This window comes from Clinocottus analis, unplaced genomic scaffold (assembly GCF_023055335.1).
Source record: "Clinocottus analis isolate CAN_PGR_092001 unplaced genomic scaffold, fCliAna1.0.p SCAF_4, whole genome shotgun sequence".
Taxonomy (NCBI): Eukaryota; Metazoa; Chordata; class Actinopteri; order Perciformes; family Cottidae; genus Clinocottus; species Clinocottus analis.
The window spans coordinates 17,101,416-17,121,510 of NW_027176153.1; the positions used below are offsets into that span (position 1 = coordinate 17,101,416).

Consider the following 20,095-nt stretch of genomic DNA (forward strand, 5'->3'; position numbering starts at 1 on the left):
AGGAAACGCAAAGTCTCAGACAGCACAACTCTACTAGGGGAAAAGAACATTTGTCGATATACGAACACATTTTTATAGGATATCTATCTTTTCTAACAAGACAAGTGTAGGCAGCTGATAAGCAGGTATGACTAAGTTACGTTACCTTGACAAGTTGTATTTACTGCTTTGTTGCCCATGGCGGCCACCCTGAGTCAAGTGAATAGGATGGCCGTCAGTGGTCATCAATAACAGGTCTGTGTGGTGTGGGTGGTGCAGGCTGTGTGGCATGTGTTTTAGAAGTGATGGCCAGAGGCCCTCTGTCTCTGCAGCTCTGAAAATATGGTGTCATTAGCATGTGTGTCTCCATAACTGGGACTGTTGCCGAAGAGGCCCAAACATATCTGGTATGCAGTGTTTAGGAGGCACGCAGACAGGATAATTGCTGGGCAGAAACTGGCGGCCGTAGCTCCAGACCTTCAAGTGCTCATTGCCTTTGAGAGTTTTACACCCCAAGTGGCTGAATAGCCCACGGGAAACAAGGTCTACATTGATTTATTGCTCACCCTTAGGTCCTTTTTTGTTTCTTAAGACTAATTCCAACTCAATCAGCCACCAAAGAAAACTTTAAATGTCATTAATGTTTGACGTGGTTGCACATAGGAAGCTGTATGCCATAGAAGTAAACATTTAAAGTAGAACGAGTGCGCAAAGCTTTTCTCCCTAGTTTGTGCATTCCTTGAAATGTTTGGCTGCATTTCATAACCACTGTGGTCTCTGTCTGCCAGTGCCAGTGATTAAACACAAGAACAAAGTGTTCTTATTGAGGTGGAGTAAGATTTGGAACCTGGTCGGGGTAAATCTGAAACAGTATCTGCACACGCAATTATTTGTCTGTTAGCTTTTGTTCTTGGCAACACCTTTTTTGCGTGCCAAGCTGTTTGATAATAGACTACAACGTTCTTAATTCTGTTTCTTTCTTTGCATTTTTTTTCGGTGTATGAATACATAAGGGAGACTGCTAAGTAAACGCCAAAATATGAACTATCATGTCTCCCTCTTTATCTCCTCTTGCCTCCCTCATATTCTTGTTAAAACACACAAAAAAGAGTTCCTAATTAGTTGCATATGGTGCTCAACTGGCATACTCATTTATTTGTGTGTAAGCCAAGACATATTTACAGTAAAATATTATGTCTTGCCATAAACATAGTTATTGTTATATTACACACTTGTGGCGATGGCACAGTGATTGACACCACAATGAGTAAAAGAGTAGAGGCTGTGTATGACTTTTTATTCCATGCAGAGGGATTTCATATCCGGTGAACATAAAGTAACTACATCTTTATTTGTTATGATCTTGTTTGTGTTGTCAAAAATGTGTTTTTCAGTTCATTTAATGTCATTTTCTTAATTGGATGAAATAAAGAAGCTGACTTTATTTTTTTATTGACTTGATTAAGCGGACAGTTAAAGCAAAAAGAAGCGCAAATGGGTTGTAAAGTTTTCCTTTCTCTGACATATACACAGGTTTGGTTTTGGCTGTCATGTTGATACAATCATAAATTAAACATTTTTTAACACCCCCAAATATTTTATTTTTTGTATAAGCAAATGCAACACATCTCATACATTATTAATTTTTTTTCCCTGACTTAGTCTAAAAATCAACTTACTGTTCGTATTCATTTGCATAAGATTTTCTTGTATCACAACTTTTGAAAGTGCATTTCTCAGTAACATGAACAACACGTTTAACCTAGGCCTCTTTGCCGACTTCCGCCGTACGTAGCGTTATTAGTTTTTATACTTCCTTGTTCATGATTTCGTGGAATATATACAAATACATTTTATACTTCCTTGTTTGTGATTACGTGGAATATATACAAATACATTTTGTAAAATAAATTACAGAGCATTTGTTTTGGTAGGTATGCCTCCTACACGGTGTATGAGAACATCCTGCAAAGTGACACATAGATTTCTTTTGTTGGCAACATTTTGAATTCTGTTGAAACTAATTATCCATGCATTATAAATGTCCTATTCAGTCCATACTGGGGAGGAAGTGTTGGCTTGTCAGGATTTAGCTCAAATAAGAGTCGGAATATCAGTCTGTATGAACAAACCCCTGCTTAGCCCTCTAGTATAAGGTATATTTTGAAGTATGTTCAACCACGGCCAGCAGCCGTTACTTGCCAGCACTATAAAGGCCCATATGGTGCTACCTTACAGAAGTGACATGAGGAAAATTGGTTAAGACAAGCAAAATCTCTGATACACACGAAACACCAACAGCAGCTGCTGTGAGATAAATATTTCCTTGAGGTTATTGTATCCTTTAAATCCATCAGAACTAACATATTTTCAAACGGTAGCTGTAAGTATATAAGTATGGGATCCAGAGTGATGTACTATTCCCACAAAGGCTAATGACTCATTTACAATGTACTCGAGAGTTTTGGAAACGTATGTTCATTGTGACATATTGCAAGATCTGTTTATATTGACATTTAACTAATTCAATCTCCAGCCAGAAATAAATAGTGACTTTCTGGCTACCCAATGGCTTCCATGTTGCTTTGACAGCAGTAGTGGAAAAGAGTGACATTGCACATGTAACTGGAAACATATGATATATAATTACGTAGTATCTGTCTTTGCTGTAATGGAAAAAGGGTTAACTCTTTCATGGGTGTCAAAAAAAGACATTGGAACATTTTTTGAAGAACAAAGGAAAAGACTTGGTGGAATCACGTTGCGTAGACAACACACTTCCTCCATTTTTTCCAGAAATGAACGAGTAAAGATGGATCCTTTTTTGTTAGTGCAGTTTGAACTCCACCCCCACATGACCAAATAAGTCCCCAGAGCCACACTGTACTCTTTGACACAAAACAAAGGGTTTTGTGGTTTGATTAAAAATACTTTCCTCCTTTTGCAAGGGTTTTACGACTTGTATATGCATATACTCGTGTAATCATTCAAAGGGACGCATTAAGGCGCCACAAATGTGTGCATGCTCATCCAGATATGGAAAACAGTGAAGTAGAAGGAAAACTACTTAGCTGAATGGAATTGAAGATCATGTCTAATGACTGTTGGGGGTTAACTTTCTAGACGTACAACAGTGGCAGTCAAGAGTGATGCGGCACAGAAAGTGAGTCAGATTCACAATCCAATCGTGAATAAATAAACCTCCCACCAAAAGTTAAAACAAGCGATTGGAGTACATTTCATTGCTAAATTTATAGCCTGAGGTTTTTTTTTTTAATACAAAAACTTGACAGTAAGTGACTGTTAAACAAGATTTTAAAAAACTGTTTATTGATTGTAAAAGGTCTAGTAAAGAAGACTTCTATTTTTGAATTACGATGTGATGAAAAAACTGAAAAGCTATGGCTCATGAAATATCTATAGATACTCATAATATAGCCACAAACTGAAGCTCAGGCTTTGTATAATAGTTTTTGTTACACCTAATTTGAAACGAGAACACCTACTGAAACACATATTCTATGTTGTAGGCCATTCAGGTGTCAGTCAAACCTCATGCTCCAAAGAGATTTTTCAAAGTACAAGCTGTCTCTTTGAATTAGCCCAATCACCATAGTAAAAGAGACTACATCCTGCTCCTCAGACACTTAACTCTACAGAACCCAACTGAGTAGCGTCTGGTAGGAAATTCACTTCATGCTCAAAGATATGTACGCCTTGACTGTTTATAAGAAGTCGACATAGTCCCAGTGATGTCACCTTTTGGCTTGTGAACGGTCATTTTGAAGGCTCAAATTTAACATTTTGGTCACTGCCATCTCGGTTTTTGGCTGTCGTCAATTGGCTTTTTGTGACTGACAAGAGGGTTGGTCCAAGTATGACCGCACAATCGCCGTTGCTGAATGAGACATTTTTAGGCCAGCAAAAAGGTTTACATTTTCTTTCATGAACTGAAAACACACTGTGAAAGCGTTAAAGTTGTAGGATGAAAACACTGACAACTCCCAGATGTTGTGGTAGCGACCTGTCAATCATAAGGTAGCCACACCCTAAAGCATACCATGCTATAACTATTTTACTCTAAATGGGACCATCATTTACTAAGTGAATATCAAGTTGTGTTAATGCAGTCAGGAAAGCTGGTTTGCTCGGTAACGTTAGCTTTGTTCTACAGGGAAGTGTTTGGGTAAAGAACGGTGATCTCTGACCTGCTCTGTTAACGCAGCGTGTTCGCGTTTTAACCAACACATGCCGTTGGTGAGCTTTCCGCCCATTATGAAATTCCAATGAGCCCCACTGTAACTATAGTTTGAAAACATCATGTGACACAAGACCAGATCAGGCCTGCAGATTCAACCAGTGCTAGACCCGTTCATATGAGTCAGCCTACATTATACTTTTAGTAGAGGATTCAGTCTGCATACTGTCAGTGTCTGTCAAATTGTATATGGGAACAATGTAAACACATCTATTTCAATGTAGCCAATGTTTCAGTGTATGTTTTCTTTCAATACATGTTATATTTTTGAACAGAAGTAAGAATTTATTCTTTCTTTTTATAATGCAGGCAAACTTTCAATTATCAGTCAAATTAACATTTATATGCATGTTGAAACAAATTTGGAATTTAAATCCTCTTAAATTGAAATAGCAAGTTGTACACATTGTTTACAAGGTTTTTTTTTCACTTGAAACAGTTACAAGAAATGCAGAAATGTGTGTTAGTCCGACTAGTTTTCTTGAACTGATAACTTGTTGGATCAAGTTTAAACAGGGGTTGATATGTTCATGACTTGAATCATAATGTTGAGAAAACTAGAACGTTGTAGTTACTTGAACCTAATTAACTTTAATTTCTCAGTTGAATCAAAAGAAATCTTCAAGTTAACTTGCACTTACAAGGCAGCAGGTGAACTTTCATTTGCAAGTTGAACTGCCTTGAAATGTTTAACAGAGCACTTCACTGATAAACCAAAGATTTGGATTAACACTATCTTCATGATCAAATAAAGTTTTTGTATCATTTTAAAACCTCAGTCCATAAACTCTGTATCTCACCCCCTCTCTCAATGCACTGAATAAGGTCCAAAGTGCATTAAGGGAATATTTCACTCAATCAACACTATGAAAGGTCTGTGACACATGCTAGGATGGCCGTTTTACCGGTTTCATCACCACCACCGGTGTCACATTAGGCCATGACATGGATTTGCAATACAGCTTTACTGTGATACATACACATGTTGGTGTTGACACACAGAAGTACAACATCCGGTTAGCTCTTCTTGACAGTTTGTATGGTCCTTGTAACATACTGGCCACAGCCGTTCTGTCAAGTATGTTTGCACAGTACTGGTACAAAAGCAATTTTCTTCTTGTGGGTTAGGAAGTAAAAGGTTATGTGAGCTTTTGGTTTCTTCAAAGATGTAAATTATTTCAACTGTAATGCAATTCCCAGTTTGTCTGTTCAGTGAAAAAATAGACACAATTTCCGTTTAAGCTATCACTCATATTACCACTGATAGTGGCAATGGCAATATAAGTAATAGCTTGAATGGAAATTGTGGTAAATGTAAGGTTGCAGAACAATTGTGACCTTATTTATATCATAAAAAAGAGTAAATTACTATGGATATTTGGGCGTTGGTAAAATCATGTAAAAAATTTTTTTTTTACATATTTTCTTAAAGATTGATTGACCTCTTGATGGTAGGTCTGGTCTAATTAGAGTCACCAGGGAAATATAAGGAGTTAAATTTCTTTATGAAGGGGATGGGTGGAGACTAGTAGAGACTGGCTGAACCTTGGTGTGACAATTGAATGAAAAGAAAAAAAAGTTGCAACCTAACGGCTTTGACTTCCAATCGGCTCATTTGCCTCCGTGGCCGCTCGAGCATCCTAACAGTGGCATTGGTAAAGGCCTGTCAACATATTGAAGGGAGCAATGACAAAAGGAACAAAGAAGAGCCCATAGATGGGGGCACCAGAGACTTCACCGACTACAGTAGCCAGGACACCTGATGCCATAAAAGAGTTGCTGAGCATGGTAAAGTCGCTAGTTTGCTCCAAAGCAGCAAGAGATGAGCAGATTGAAAAGAGACCACACGTCAAGACCTGAGATGGAAAAGTATGGAACACGATGTTCGTCCGATGCATGTGACTCAAATAAGAGAGGAGTATGACAGCAGAATGGACAATCCAAGCAGTGAGGATGACGTAAAGCGGGGCGGTCCAGGGATTATGGCCACCAGGCAGAAGGTGCGACCACAACCATCAAGGCGAGCCGCACACATCCACAGAGACCCTAAGTTTATGCCTCTCTCTTCAGATGACATTGAACATTACCTTACCATTTTTGAAAGAATGGCTACTGTATGCCATTGGCCAGTACACAGAAGAGTGGGCTATTCATCATGTTCCATCGTAGCTAAATATGAGATCACAGTTGACACCTACAGACGAAGGTTACAGTCATCAAGGAGGGCCAAGCTTCCACAGTGGGACAGGAAGAGGCACCTGTTCAGAAGGTTAAGCACCAGTTAGACCGTTCACCCACAGTAACTGCATGCAACATGTATTTTAAATCAGGACTGAAAATAGACAGCGAGGAAAAAATAAATTATAGTCAGAGTATGACAGGAGTACATATTTGCTTGAAGGTTATTGAGCTTAATTTTATCTGAATTACACGATTTTTAAAACGACTAATTAATTCCTATGAAATCACATTATATCCAGAGTCTGTGCATTTTCTCGTTTTTATTGAATAAATTCCAGGTGGTTTCCCTATTAGACTGTAATAGACATTACAGTGGAGAGCTCTGGAATATTTTGGACGTAAACTGCATTAAAACTGAATTAGTAGTTTTCAGGATAAGCGTCCTCTGCTACTTCAGCACACTACCCCTAAACAAAAGGTCAAATCCAGTCATCTATTTCTATCCAGCTTTATATCTATGTCTGTTTATCTACTGTAAACCAATCAAACCATGGAAATCATTCTTCTTGATTTATGCGCATCACTGCAGCTGAGTCCTCTTCTGTGCGTTTATAGCCATCTTTGTGTGTGGGTGTGGGTTTGGATGTGTGGGTGTGGGTTGTGTGGGTCCTCCACTGAGGAAAACCTGTCATGTCTTGATTTGTTTCTATATAATTTAGTCTTGCTTGGCTGGATGGATATGCATTAGATCGACTGGCACAACTGTGATCTGGCTCGTAGGGTGATAATAATGATGGTCTGTTGGTACGTTTGTGAAGACTGGCTCTAAAGCACGGCTTTCAACTGTCTACAGCTGTCTACCCTGCAATAGACTACAGATAGCATCTGCACTTTCCTTTACAATAACAAAAAACAGCTTCAGATTCAATAGTTGGAGCTGTGATGTGGCTGACATCATCTTATCTAAACTCTTAGGGTTGTCTCAATACCAAAATTATGACTTTGATACGATAACTGCCATAAATATCAGCATACCAATACTTACAATACGATACCAGAATTCAATATGATACCATAAATACGATACTGGTATATTTATCTATAATAGTAATAAATAAAATGTCTGTATGGTTCCCTTTTTTACCAGTTTGTTTCTCTCCAGCTTTTTGAACACTTGACAAATCACATTTGCTTACCTGACGTTCTCTAAAAAACTAAAACTCTAAAAAGTTTGGGGTGTCTGTTGGAAAGGTGCATGGCCATGTTTGACGTGTTACCTCCCTTGGTCTGTGTTGCTTTAAAGCACGTTTTACAGACGAGTCTATCAGTGTCATTGGGCTTTCCCTCACAATCTGCACTGTATCCAAAGTATCTCCAGATTCCACTCCTGGCATCTTTTTTTCTACAAGCAGAGGACGGTAGGCAAGAGCTCCTGAACTCGAGGCCATGTCTCCCCAGATCACTAGCTGTGCTGCTTGCACCTTGTGTGAGCTGGAGCCCTGCTCCTTTAGCCCCGCCCCCTTGACCTCTGTCCCCACGCACTCTCTACATGCAGGCTGCATGAGAGAGTGGAGCAGTTATAAGGAAGCAGGCTATTTTGAGGAAGTATCGATACTTAAAATATGCAAAATTGTATCATTTTTTAGGTACGGGTACCTTTTATAATATCTGTATACCGTGCAGCATTAAAACCTCTGAGGTTTAATCTAACCACTGTCAGATTAAATAGTCATAGAGATGAACCAGCTCACCATACAGAAGTGAGAATGGCAATGACTTCCAATATGAGTTTATCTCAATATGTTTAGTCACTCACTCTCCAGGACCCGGAGTGTTACTTTAGAAAGTGAACGTTGTGAACGGGCCATGTTAGACGACCCCTATGCTGGCAGACTACTTTGCAGGGGGGAAAGCAGGGGGACTGGCTAGCTTGGCTATCTCCAGAGCTGGACAGTTGGCTAGCTGTTCTCCGGAGCTCCCGTCTGCTCTCCTCCCGGGGAGGTGGTTTCCTACAGGTAAGGAGGGACAAAAACCCAGCGCTGCTGCTGTCCTCAACTTGCTGTTTTGTAGGTTTTTCTGTGGCCAGTGTAACATTAGCTAAAAAGTGTAGTGGAAGTAACTCGCCACTAAATTAGTAGAATTGAACAACTCCATCCACACACACTCTTGGCACCGCGTAGGAAAGCAAATTGCATTACTCTGAAAAAATGACGACGTTGTTCAAATCGTCTTCTCCTCCTCATGTCGCGTGGAAGCGAGGCAGAATTTTCAGGCAGGCCAAGTCGGCAGCTGTTTTAATGATTTGTTGGTTGCTTTGGTCCACCACTGGTTGCAGAGAATGAGCCCAACAGCGGGCCTTCTGTTCATCTCTCAAATAGTCTAGTCTCTTAGCAACATTTCTCTCCATCTCTCTAATAGTTGAGCCGTCTGTGTGAACAGTGAGCCCAGTGCTGAGGCGCGGCAGCCGTCTAGGTCGTTGGCTAAAGGCGAAGCTAAACTATAAGCAACATTTTCTCTCCATCTCTAAAATGCTTCGCCGATATTGCAGCCTGCTGGAGCCTAGAATCATTTTATTATCTTGAATGTATATCGATTCTGGCACTCAATGACACAGCAGATGTCATTTTCCATTTGGAACTATAGCGCTCTGCTCAGAGGTGATTTGTGTTTGCCTCCAGCTAACACCGTGACGTCATGACATCAGCTGTTAAAGGGTTTATATTACCTCCATCAGAAACAGTCAGCTGAATAATATGCTTCTGTCTGTCGATTGGTCCAGACTGATGTATCAACAACTATTCAATGGATTGCTGTGAATTCATTGTGTAATGGTCACATTGCCATAGTGTACAGAGGATCATCTGAGTGACTTTGGTGATTTCCTCACTTTTATTCTACAGCCACTAGGAGGTTTGTTTGTGTTGTATTGAATACAAGATGAATTGTATCATTAGTTTTATTATTCCTTAAGTTTGATTCTAGTATAATTATCGTGCGAAAACTTTGGTTTCTGCAAAACTAATGACAATCTTATTCCCCTCAGTTGCACTTTGTTTCATGTTTGTTAACAGATGTTGGCATGCTGACAGGGATAGATTATACCTTCTAAGCATGCTAGCAATATATTTGAGTAATATACAAGTCCAGCCTAACATAGCAATCATCATGGTTTTAGACACTCAGTCTTGTTGAAATGTGATTCTAACATTGTCTCGGGTAATGTCCCATAAAATCTATGTATATTAGATTTTCTTGGTTTTCAAACTGCAGGATTTCATTTGATCCCCGTGGCAGGTACCTTTTAGATGGATGCATTAAGGTTTCAGGCCCCGCAGTTTCTGTGAATATTTTATTTTTTAAAGTCACACCACCAATACCATTGAGCGTGTTAGTTATGGACAGTTCAGGTAGCTAACTAAGGATGCTCGGAAACTTTAACTTGCGATAGTTGGAAGCATGAGAGTAAAGGGCACTGATCTCAGACCTGCTGTTTTTCTATAGTGAGTTCACATTTTAACCAACAGCTGCCGTGCTTTCCAACCCTTCTATTGATGTTTCCAACTGAGTCTCCCCATTGTAAATGTAGTTTAAAAAACATCTAAAAGATATTCGTATGTCCGGCGGGGGTCAACTTAGGCGTGGCTTGCGTTTTATACTGGAGGAAACCTTGCATTGTTCTGCTATTTCTGAAACCTAACCCAGACAGGGAGGTCCTCTGTAATTACAGGCACATGTCAAAACTGTTTTTTATATTCTAGATGCTAAGAAGCTAAAAAAAAAGAAGGGGTGATTTGAGACTTTAAAACAGATGTATGTGCTAATAATCTGTGTTGAGATAAATTAATGTAATACCTTTATAAGAATGAAAGGCATATCAAAATTATATCCAAATATTTTTATTACTTATTTGGTCAAGTTGAATCTCTCTAAAAGAAGTATCAGAACAGCAACAGATAAGCTGAATAGTATTTCAAAAGCAAGAGCTGATGGAACAAAGTTAGATAGAAAGCAGCTAACAGGGAAAACTGGAAATTGCCCCAGTAATCTTTTTTGTATTTCACTTTACTAAGTCAAAGATCCAACATTTAACATCTTTAAAAAAGAATGGATGGAACACCAATCCCCCTTTTTATATAATTTAATTAGTTTTTCACTTATTGAGCATTGATAAGACAAAGGAAAAGTCCTATAGTAAACTAACACAGCTACCTTTTCCTACCTTCTATATACTGCATAGCTAATGAGAAAAAAAGTAAACCATGCAACTGTCTTCATTACATCTTTGGATAATGTTTTGGGTGGTCTAAAAACCTAAAATATAAGGCTTGTCTGCCATACATTCTCTAAAACTGAGTCAGCCAACCCTGTCTTTGAGTTTAAAAAAAAAAAAAGTTCTCACAAATCATTAACTGGTAGCACTACCGCTTCAGTATTGAAGTGCTTTTACTCTGAATTCTGTTCCCTTCTTTGTCCCATAAACTGGTCGTATGTTGCCTCATTCATTAACGAGACCTCATCTTAACATCCATGCTTGCAGATCTGTGAGGCTCTGAGACACAGTGGTGCTTTGAGCTCAAAAAGATACATATATGAAGAACTTCTCAAAGACTGTAATTTATTTTGAGGGACTTGTAATTTACTTTATTTCCAATTATATTATAACTTCACACTTATACTCTACTACATCTTGGAGGTAAATATACTGTAACATCACTACATTTATTTGACAATATTAGTATGTGAAATAAGACGTTCAAAGATATGAGTAGTATAGAGTTCTTTTTTTTTACATTTTGTATCTTAATGTAGTGATATCCAGCATGTTCTCTTTCAGGGAATCAAACACCAACACATTTTTCCAACCCTCTGCATCTGATACCAATGCACAAAGCACCCTTTATTGTCTACGTGAGATGCTTCTATAGAGTAACTACAACTTAAGCCATCCCAGTCATTAATGGATATACAGAGCCGGGGAAGTCTAATATAGACCCATTAAACCCACAGGACTGTTAACCAGGAAACTGGTGTTCAAGACCGATGTTGAGCTATTTTGGAGATGTGTTCAAGATGTTTGTGATCAGTACATAATACGTAGTGAACGTTTTACTTTGGCCACGTAGTTATTTTAGGCCCATTCATGATTTTTCAAAATATGTGGTTTTGTTGCCTAAACCTAGGTTTTTATACTTATTTATTTCAGCCTAACCATGCTGTTTTTCCTGAACCCAACTAAGTAGTTGTGTTGCCTAAACCTCAGCAAGTTTTTTTGGTGAGCCACATATTTACTGTGACCTTGCTCTGTGTTAGAAAATCACGGCAAGGGGTCTGACAAAGAGTCACTATGACGAGCTGAAATGAAACCAATATGACATCCCAATAAACTATCATTACTTGAGGTTTCCTGAATGAGCATGCTATACTGTGATTGCGACATCCCAGTTTGATTGCATGTCATCAATGCTGAACGTAACAGCGGTTTCTTTAGATGTGCAACATGAAACACTTTTTTTTTTGTTTCCTAAATACAGGGAAGAAGAAAAAGGAGATGCAAGAACATTCTAGATGAAACGGTTTCCCACTGAATTTCATACCAATATGTTTGTTTATCCTTATTTCTGGTTCACTAGATGTGGACAAAGATGTCCTTTGCATTTATGGATAAAGCCCTTTTAAGTATTACTGTCCAGTAATACCAAACAAAGTAGACCCATCACATTATGTCAATTGCCCAGTAGTTTTTTCAGACTTCATATACATTACTTAGTGATTGATGCCTGCAAAAACAGACCATGGCTTACTCTCTGATTGCCTGTTTACAGGGCTCTGACACTTTTATAGCCCTCCTAATACCATTACAAAGTATTGCTCTCGCCTTTCCTGTGGAATTAGATACAAAAGGCTGTCTGCTGTGTTTACTTGAAGCAGCACAGTTGTCAACATTAGTTTCTGTTGAGGCTGCACAAGGACTTATGGATATTTTAACATTTAACATCCACATTGTCAATGATTGTCTGGCAAATTTCATTTGATACCAAAGTCACACTGACATGCATGTAGACACAAGAAGTTGAGATTAAAAATGTGTACAATAATATTTAAAAATACTTACAGTCCTCACTGCACAAGGGTCATAAATGGTAAAAAATAAAATTAAAAAAAAAGCTCAATACAGTCGTTGCTTGGAAGAATTGGTCCATGCATGTACATTTTATGTTGATGTCATACCAGTCGTATGTTATAATCAAGTGTAGATGCATCAAAAGAGCTGCATATCATTTATTATTGATAAATCTGCTGTTTATTTCTATATAATGTTAAAACATTTAAAGTGCTAGTCTGCTTTTCTGAGGCACTCTCAAAACCAAAAGTATTTCGTTTACCATACTTATGGGAGAAAAACAACAAATCTTCACTTGTGAAATCATCACCATGAAATGTTTCGCATTTTACGTTTTACTTCAGATTATTAAAATAGTTTACACATTTTAATTTTCTGTTGAAAGCCTAGTAGTAGATTGCCAAATTTTCGAATTTCAACTCTTGCAAGGTTGGACTTTTACGAGTCTTTGGAAAATCCCAGATTGTGGAGAAGAATTTTGAGATTTGATGTTTATTATTGTTTTGAGACAGATGTTGTAATCAAGGTAGAGCAAAGATTTTTCAGCACTTCCAAGGTAAGTTCATAAGATTATCACAGAGCGCAACTAGCAGCACACGCATATGAAAGGACAATGGTGAAAGGTAGAGGAGCCAGTTTAAAAACACCTATGAGAAACTGAAGAGTTATGAGGAAATCTTACTGGAGATCTATTGACAACATAACAGAAATATAGTCTCCCGCCACATAAATGAATGTATTACTGGGAATGCTCTGAAACCATTTTTTGGACTCATTTGTGCAGAATGGTTTTAAGCAAAGTCAAGTATGTGACGTTTATTAGGATTCATCGTCTGAGAACCATAAATAGTTGTACAAAATGCTGTCGATCCTTCCAGGAGATGTGAAGATGTCTCCTTGCTGGATAAATAAAAGTAGCATGAGGTTGATTAGACAAGACTTCCTTTAGCTGCTTCAGTCGCAGTGTTCCAGTTTGTGTTTGCCGCCTTTTAAACGTGACCCTTGTGTTGGGTCATTTTATAGGACGACGGGCAGACGGGCACCTTCCGGGGTTCAGATCTGCTGTCTAGCAGAAAAGATACTTTTGGCATATAACGATTTGCTTTTAACCACACTAATTTGCATTTTTGGTCCTTCTGGTTAATTTATTTTAATTATACTTTTACGTTAATGCCGATACCACCAGTAATTATTTCCTCTCGTCTATGACTTGAACTGCAGTCGTGCTGCTCCTTTTTGAATGGTCAGTTGAAGGAAAAAAAAGAAATGCCTCAATGGTAATAATTAACCAAGTATTTGTATCGTTTGTTTCCTTTTTTAGGTGTTATTTACATGGTATTCTACAGTTTTGTAATACTTTCTACATGTTCACATTGCTCCTGTAGTAGGAATAAACTGTTGCTTTGCTTCATTCAGGATTTAGATTCCTCTTTGTCAATCAGACCGACCATTGACTATGAATTTATTGGAGTTTTTGCCTTGTTTAATTTATACATGTGCTCAGTCAGAATCCTAAACTGAGAAACACTCTCTGACTTGAAGTGTTATGTTGCAGGCTTTGATAGAAGTATGTTAAATTCCATATTTTTTTAAAAAACTGCAATTAATTAAAGTATTTCCTCTCAAACTCACATTTCAGAACAGCATGATGAAGAAGGCAGACCTGGAAGCTCGTTTCAACATTTGTATTTATCAGAGGAGAACCAAAAGCATCCAAGTAAGCAATAATAGGTAAGGTGAAGCGGAGCATTTTATTTGCATTTATAGTTCATTAGAATAACAAGAAAATGAACAATCATCATGATCTTCTTGTTGTTTTTAGCGATTTCTGGATATTGAAAGAAAAATATTATAGCACAATTATAGAGCAACTGAACAATCTTTTCACTGGAATATAATAACCAAAATGATTTGTCAAAAGCACGATGTGTATACATCTTGTGCCAGTTCAGTATGAATAACATTTGGAAAGCAGAGACAGGTGGTAGTTTTACTGATGAGAAGTCGGCATACAAATGACTAAAAAAGATATTGTTTCAATAAATGAAGGAAGAAAATATTTACACAGAGGGCAATGCACACAGTATACAGTTATGTACATGATCACTGTATCAGTATGTTAAATATATCAGCAATGTAGGCACAAGGATACATTATAAGGTAGAGTGGCATTATTGCGCTGAATATACAAAAAGATGCGACTAGTGATTTTCCTCTTCATGCCATCAACAATCAGCTTTTTTTTCTCCATATTAGATATTCGGTTTAAAAAAAAGCTTCTTTCTTGTTATACCTGCACACTGAGAGAACCTTGTGAAAACGTATCCCACACACTGTTGACTGTGCGCATAAATAAACACAAACAATCTTTCTGCCCGCAGTATCCAGTCAAGTAAACATGTCTCCATCTGCATATTGTTACATAAAGAATTGCCTGTGAGAATCCAACTATGGATATTATATGCTGACATTTTAAATAGCTTGTGTAATCATGGTGGGCTTTATGGAACACTTGTGCAACACATTGCAAGAGGGAGACAATAATCAAATCAATGAAGTTAAATGAGATTATTAATTGTATCAACCAAACTGTAAAACAGAAATAATTGTAATGACAGTTCTGGATGTGGCAGAGTATACTAACATAGGTTTTGGGCTAAGATTATTAGCCATTTGTTTTTTGTATGGTTCTAACAACCAATACAGATGTTCTTTGAACACTTGACCTACATTCACTAATGTTCTCTTTTACTGAATTTATTCATTCACAATACATTTGTAGGTTTTTAGCTGCAGAAACATCAGGAAACAAAACAAATAGCACTCTGTGCTGTTTGCCCGTGTGACGCTGTTACTGCTCTAACATATGAGCTGTAACTATTTTACATCATGAGTATGGCGATGATGAGATGCAGCTTTCCGTACGGCTTTTCAGAGACAATTCAGTCTGGCATCTGAAAAACTATTTTTCAAATTTTTTGAGATTTACAAATACTTGTTTGACTCTTACAGACCCATTTCAGTTACAGGATGCATGGACAAAGAAAGAACAGATGTTGGATCTGCAAAATTAAACTATATTTTTCTAGGAGGGATGAAATATAGGGTGAATTAAATATATACATAGCTGAATTGAATTTTGGGTAATGATGACTTTGACTTGGCCATCTTTGCTTTACCATGAAACAACATTTTAGTTAAAGGCAAGTGACTACTTTAATGATAAACACACTCAGAAGTGACTACTGTACAATGTTTTACATAACTTTTTTTTAGATAAATCGGCATACTTTTTAATGAAAAGGAGGAATACCATTTCATAATAAATACTTACTACTTTATCTACTTGAACTACTAAATGATATTGGATTTGTAATATGTTGAGAATAAAGAATTCCATGAATAAAATAAACTGTCTTGTATTATTGCTTAAGTTATTGTGTGAAAATCTCACCACTAAATAAGAAATCTTTAAAAATATTGGTACTTGAAATTCTCCACGCAAATTCTTCAAAATAATGTTTCCATGTTGTTACAGGTGATAGTTTTGGCAGTACAGAACGGCATGTGGAACAACATGTCGTACTGCAGTAGCTCTAGATTTAAAACAGGGATGCCCATTGAGCAGTCGGTCCCACCTGACTCCAGCTCAAAATTGCCCAACCAAACAATGTCTTGTCTTAAGAGCCATTGCCTTACAGTCAGTTCAATCTGTTTATGTCAGTCATTTAGTTTCAGTTTATATGGTGAGGTTGGATGTAAACACTAGACATCTCGACCAGCTCTGGGAGCAAACATTCCCATGATTGTTTGTCAAATTCAGCTAAACATTACTTACGAAATGGTACTTGAGGATTCCACAACAGTCAAAGCAGGCTTAATAAATGTTTTTACACGTGGAGTTATGCCAGCTAGGTGTTCTGTTAACCATCAGCATTCAGTGTCAAGAATCTTGATTTATTTAAACATTTAACTTCCTGACTTAAAGTTCTGTATTTACACTCTATTTACAACGCCGGACTGTGTTCACTTTGTACTTTGAAGGATTACATGTTAAGTACTTTGATTAATTCTCTGATGCAAAGGACAGTGTGCAGCTGCTTGGTGTTAGCTATATATGTTAGCTGCAGAGATGCTAATTTATTAGATTGTAGTTTGATCTGATAAACACACCAGCCATGTAGCAGTTTTTGCTCAAGGAACAAACAGGATAAGCTTCAGGTTGAGCTTCTCAGAACAGAGAACAAGGAGTTCCTTCATGAATGAATAATGCCAGCACGTTCCTGTAATGTTAGGTAAGTATTGTTGATATTCAATCATGCATATCAATCTGCCATGTGTTTATTATGATTTGTATTTGTAGAAATACAAAAATATATTTAAACATTGGCTAAATCATTCGATTTCTTTTGTTTTTTTAAACATTCTTGCTCTGACTTCTCAGTTTAGGCCTGTATATGATTTAATTTGACATTCAATAAATATTTTTGTGTTCTCCGCATTGCTGTTCAACAAGTAAAACCTGATCAAGATAGATCGATGTTGCGCATTCATTCGTACCCTGTATCTTTCTCGGAATTATTGCCATACAAGTATATGTAAAACCCGTTCACGCATTTAATATCTTACCGATGCGGATTATTTTACAGCCCATTCAATTGTTAATTGTGCAATTAAATATCAAATTAATTAAAGCTCTGAAGGGCCGATGCACTTTCATGGTGATACAGTAGCTCAAGTCAGGGTCCGAAGTTTTGGAGTTTTGTTGGCTTCTCCATAAAAACCCACGCAGGAAGAAAAAGTGAGAGAATGTGGGTTTTCATCGCCCTATTACTGCTCGGAATATGTTAATAAAAGTTCTGGTTTGTTTTTAAATGTTTTTTTTATGGAATAATCCACAGAAAAAAAACATGCACAGCTTTTTAAAATCACAACAACAAATTATATAACACGGAACAGCCGGAACACAAAGTTCGGAAATGTTACATGGGTTTCTTTAAAATGTTATTTAATTTAAGCATGTTTATCCTGAAAATAAGTTTAACTTAATTTGACTTTCTTGCACTAATTCGTGTATTTTTAATGACTTCAAATATCAATATAACTACGGCTTATAGTCGCATGGAAAGTCGAGAAATGCAGGGACACGAATGGTCTTTTTTTTCTCTTTTTTTTTGGTGTCTCAGAACGAAAATCAGGCCGATGGAAAATCAATTAAGAGCGTTATTCGTGGTTAAGACATGAGTTAAATGCATCCACGTGACTGCGTAACAGTATAGGAGCATGACGTACTTAATAATATCCAAAAATGTCGACCAGAGGCGGTTAGTGGGTGAGGTGAATGAGTCCAACAAGCTGAACCATCAACCAAGAAACCCGGGTTTTGGAGTTCTGTTGGTGCATTAAAACCTAGTTCGTGGCAATTCCAGTCCCTGCAGACAAACCCAATATATATTTTTTATTTCGTGCCTATATTTTGAGACTGCTTCATAAATAATGATTATGAATGATTCAGCAGATAATATAAAATACAATTTCACATAATCGTTTGACTGGGAACAATGCATTTCAAATGTTTCACTGCAGGATAATCAAACCAACACTTGACTTAGAAGTGTGGGTTTGAAACCGATTCTTTGTTGCCCCTGCTTCAGTCCGATAGAGGGGAATCTCAGTCCAGCCAGACTGGCATTCAGACTCTAAACAGGGATCAATACGATGCGCAGTGTCGATAAAGGGCGTTATCTTACCGCCAAGTGATTTAAGACTACTTATATGAACTGATAGGCGTAGAGCAGGTCCATGGCTCCTTCAAATAAATGGATGCTCGAGTCAAGCATCCATTTATTTGAACTTTTCCGGAACTAATCCGCTCTGGAGAGGTTGATAAGATTATTCACAGTTTATGTTCGTTTCCTTGTTGCCTCTCGGGTTGAATGGGAGTCTCGGCTAGAATCTGATTTGGACCCTGCTCATGCACCCGACTCCTGTTTTTTGGGTTTACGAGCGAGGTGAGGGGTGTCCTCTTCTCTTCAGCTCTGTCTGAGCACAGTGACTTTGAACTTGAACTCAGTCTTGCTCATCTTCATCATGTGTGTGATACACTAGCACAGGAACCCGCACTACTTTGACTCCATACAGAGTCTGCCTCGGTGGTTTATTAATCAATCCCCTTTCCTTTTTGACCATGATGCGCAAAAACTGATTCCATTCAGACAGCAGGCGAGAGTACACACACTTTACCACAATTCCTCTTTGGTTTTCCAATCTGTCTTTAATTTAACCCAAGCTTTGCTTACTAAGCCTTCATTTGTTTTTGTGGTTTGGTAAACTGTTGTGACCTGGATGAAGTTTTAAATGAGACCTGGGATTTTAGATTGTATATTAACGAATTGAAGAAACGCCAGAAACGCTTGAGCCAGTCACACTTATCGCCTGCCTTAGTCAAATGTGTAATACTTTTTGACTTGTTATACTCAACTATAGCGAGCTATTCGACTTGTAGGTTCACATACAGGAGATTATCACGCTCGCACATTGCACACATTTAAATGCACGTTTGTTTTTTCATTATGTGTCTGTCAAAAGGTGTTTATTAAAATAGGATTCCCTCGTTGTACTATTCTGACCTCATGAAATGTATCATATTTAATATTAAACATAAGCTCTACTGCCCAAGTTCACGGAGCCATTCTCCCGAGGAACACATCGGTCGATCGAAGTCATGTTTTGCACGTGCAGTTTAATTATTTAGTTTTCCTGGAGAGCGTGACGTGCAGACTGGAGGGTCTGAGCAAACAGACGCGTGAGTGCCGCCATGTTTGATCAAACGCACTGAGAAAGATCACATTGCACACAGAAAACACTTCATGGAGCCATTGCAAACTGTTTATTACAATGTGGTATAACCATCACATATTTCATATTTGGATCTGCAGTATCATCTTATCCACGCCTCAGCAGCGATGGTATATTTCAGCAGATATCTCTAAACTCCCCTCCACTAAAAACCACACTCCAACTGATGTGTTTTTGGTCGACCTGGCCTTTTGTGAAGTCAGTTTAAACTTGAAGTCAGATTGGCTTTTTGATGATCAGAAATGCTTTTTTGTTTGTTGGCTCATGTCCAGCAAGTTCCCATATAGCCATGCGTCTGTTACATTTGTATAAAACATATGAATGGCTAGATCTTATAATATCTTTGAGTCTTTTGTGGTGAATGCGTGCAGCGCCCCAAAATCTCTCTCTGCAGTGACCTAAGACTTCTCCCATTAGCCGTTCACACGATTTGGATCCAGATATTGTGCTTTTTACTTCTGCCTTGATGATATGGCTTCCTGCATACTTTCACTTAAAGATTCCCTCACACCACTACGAGTTGCCCAACAACTCGCAGGTGTGGACGCAACGAACCAACATCGCAGGTTGACTTTCGACTGAATCACTTTCTGTAAATATCCCGGGTTTATATTTGTCTATTTGATTCGGGCAAAGTGTACTTGAATGCGTTGGCTAAACCATTAGCCTCAACCAAATACAGTGAGCTTCCTGTTTTA

At 37.9% G+C, this 20,095-nt stretch overlaps 1 protein-coding gene across 3 annotated transcripts in view; it reads left to right on the forward strand.

Moving 5' to 3' along the window:
* hoxc13a (homeobox C13a) overlaps positions 1 to 20,095 on the forward strand; it is a 48,068-nt gene that overhangs the window by 16,810 nt on the left and 11,163 nt on the right. For 2 of the 3 annotated variants that reach the window (XR_011079674.1, XR_011079673.1), the window contains exons 3-4: positions 14,179 to 14,270; positions 15,563 to 15,840. The gene's annotated coding sequence lies outside the window, so the exon portion shown is untranslated. Of the gene's footprint in view, positions 1 to 14,178; positions 14,271 to 15,562; positions 15,841 to 20,095 lie in introns of those variants that run through there. The other variant, XR_011079675.1, reaches the window with a different exon arrangement.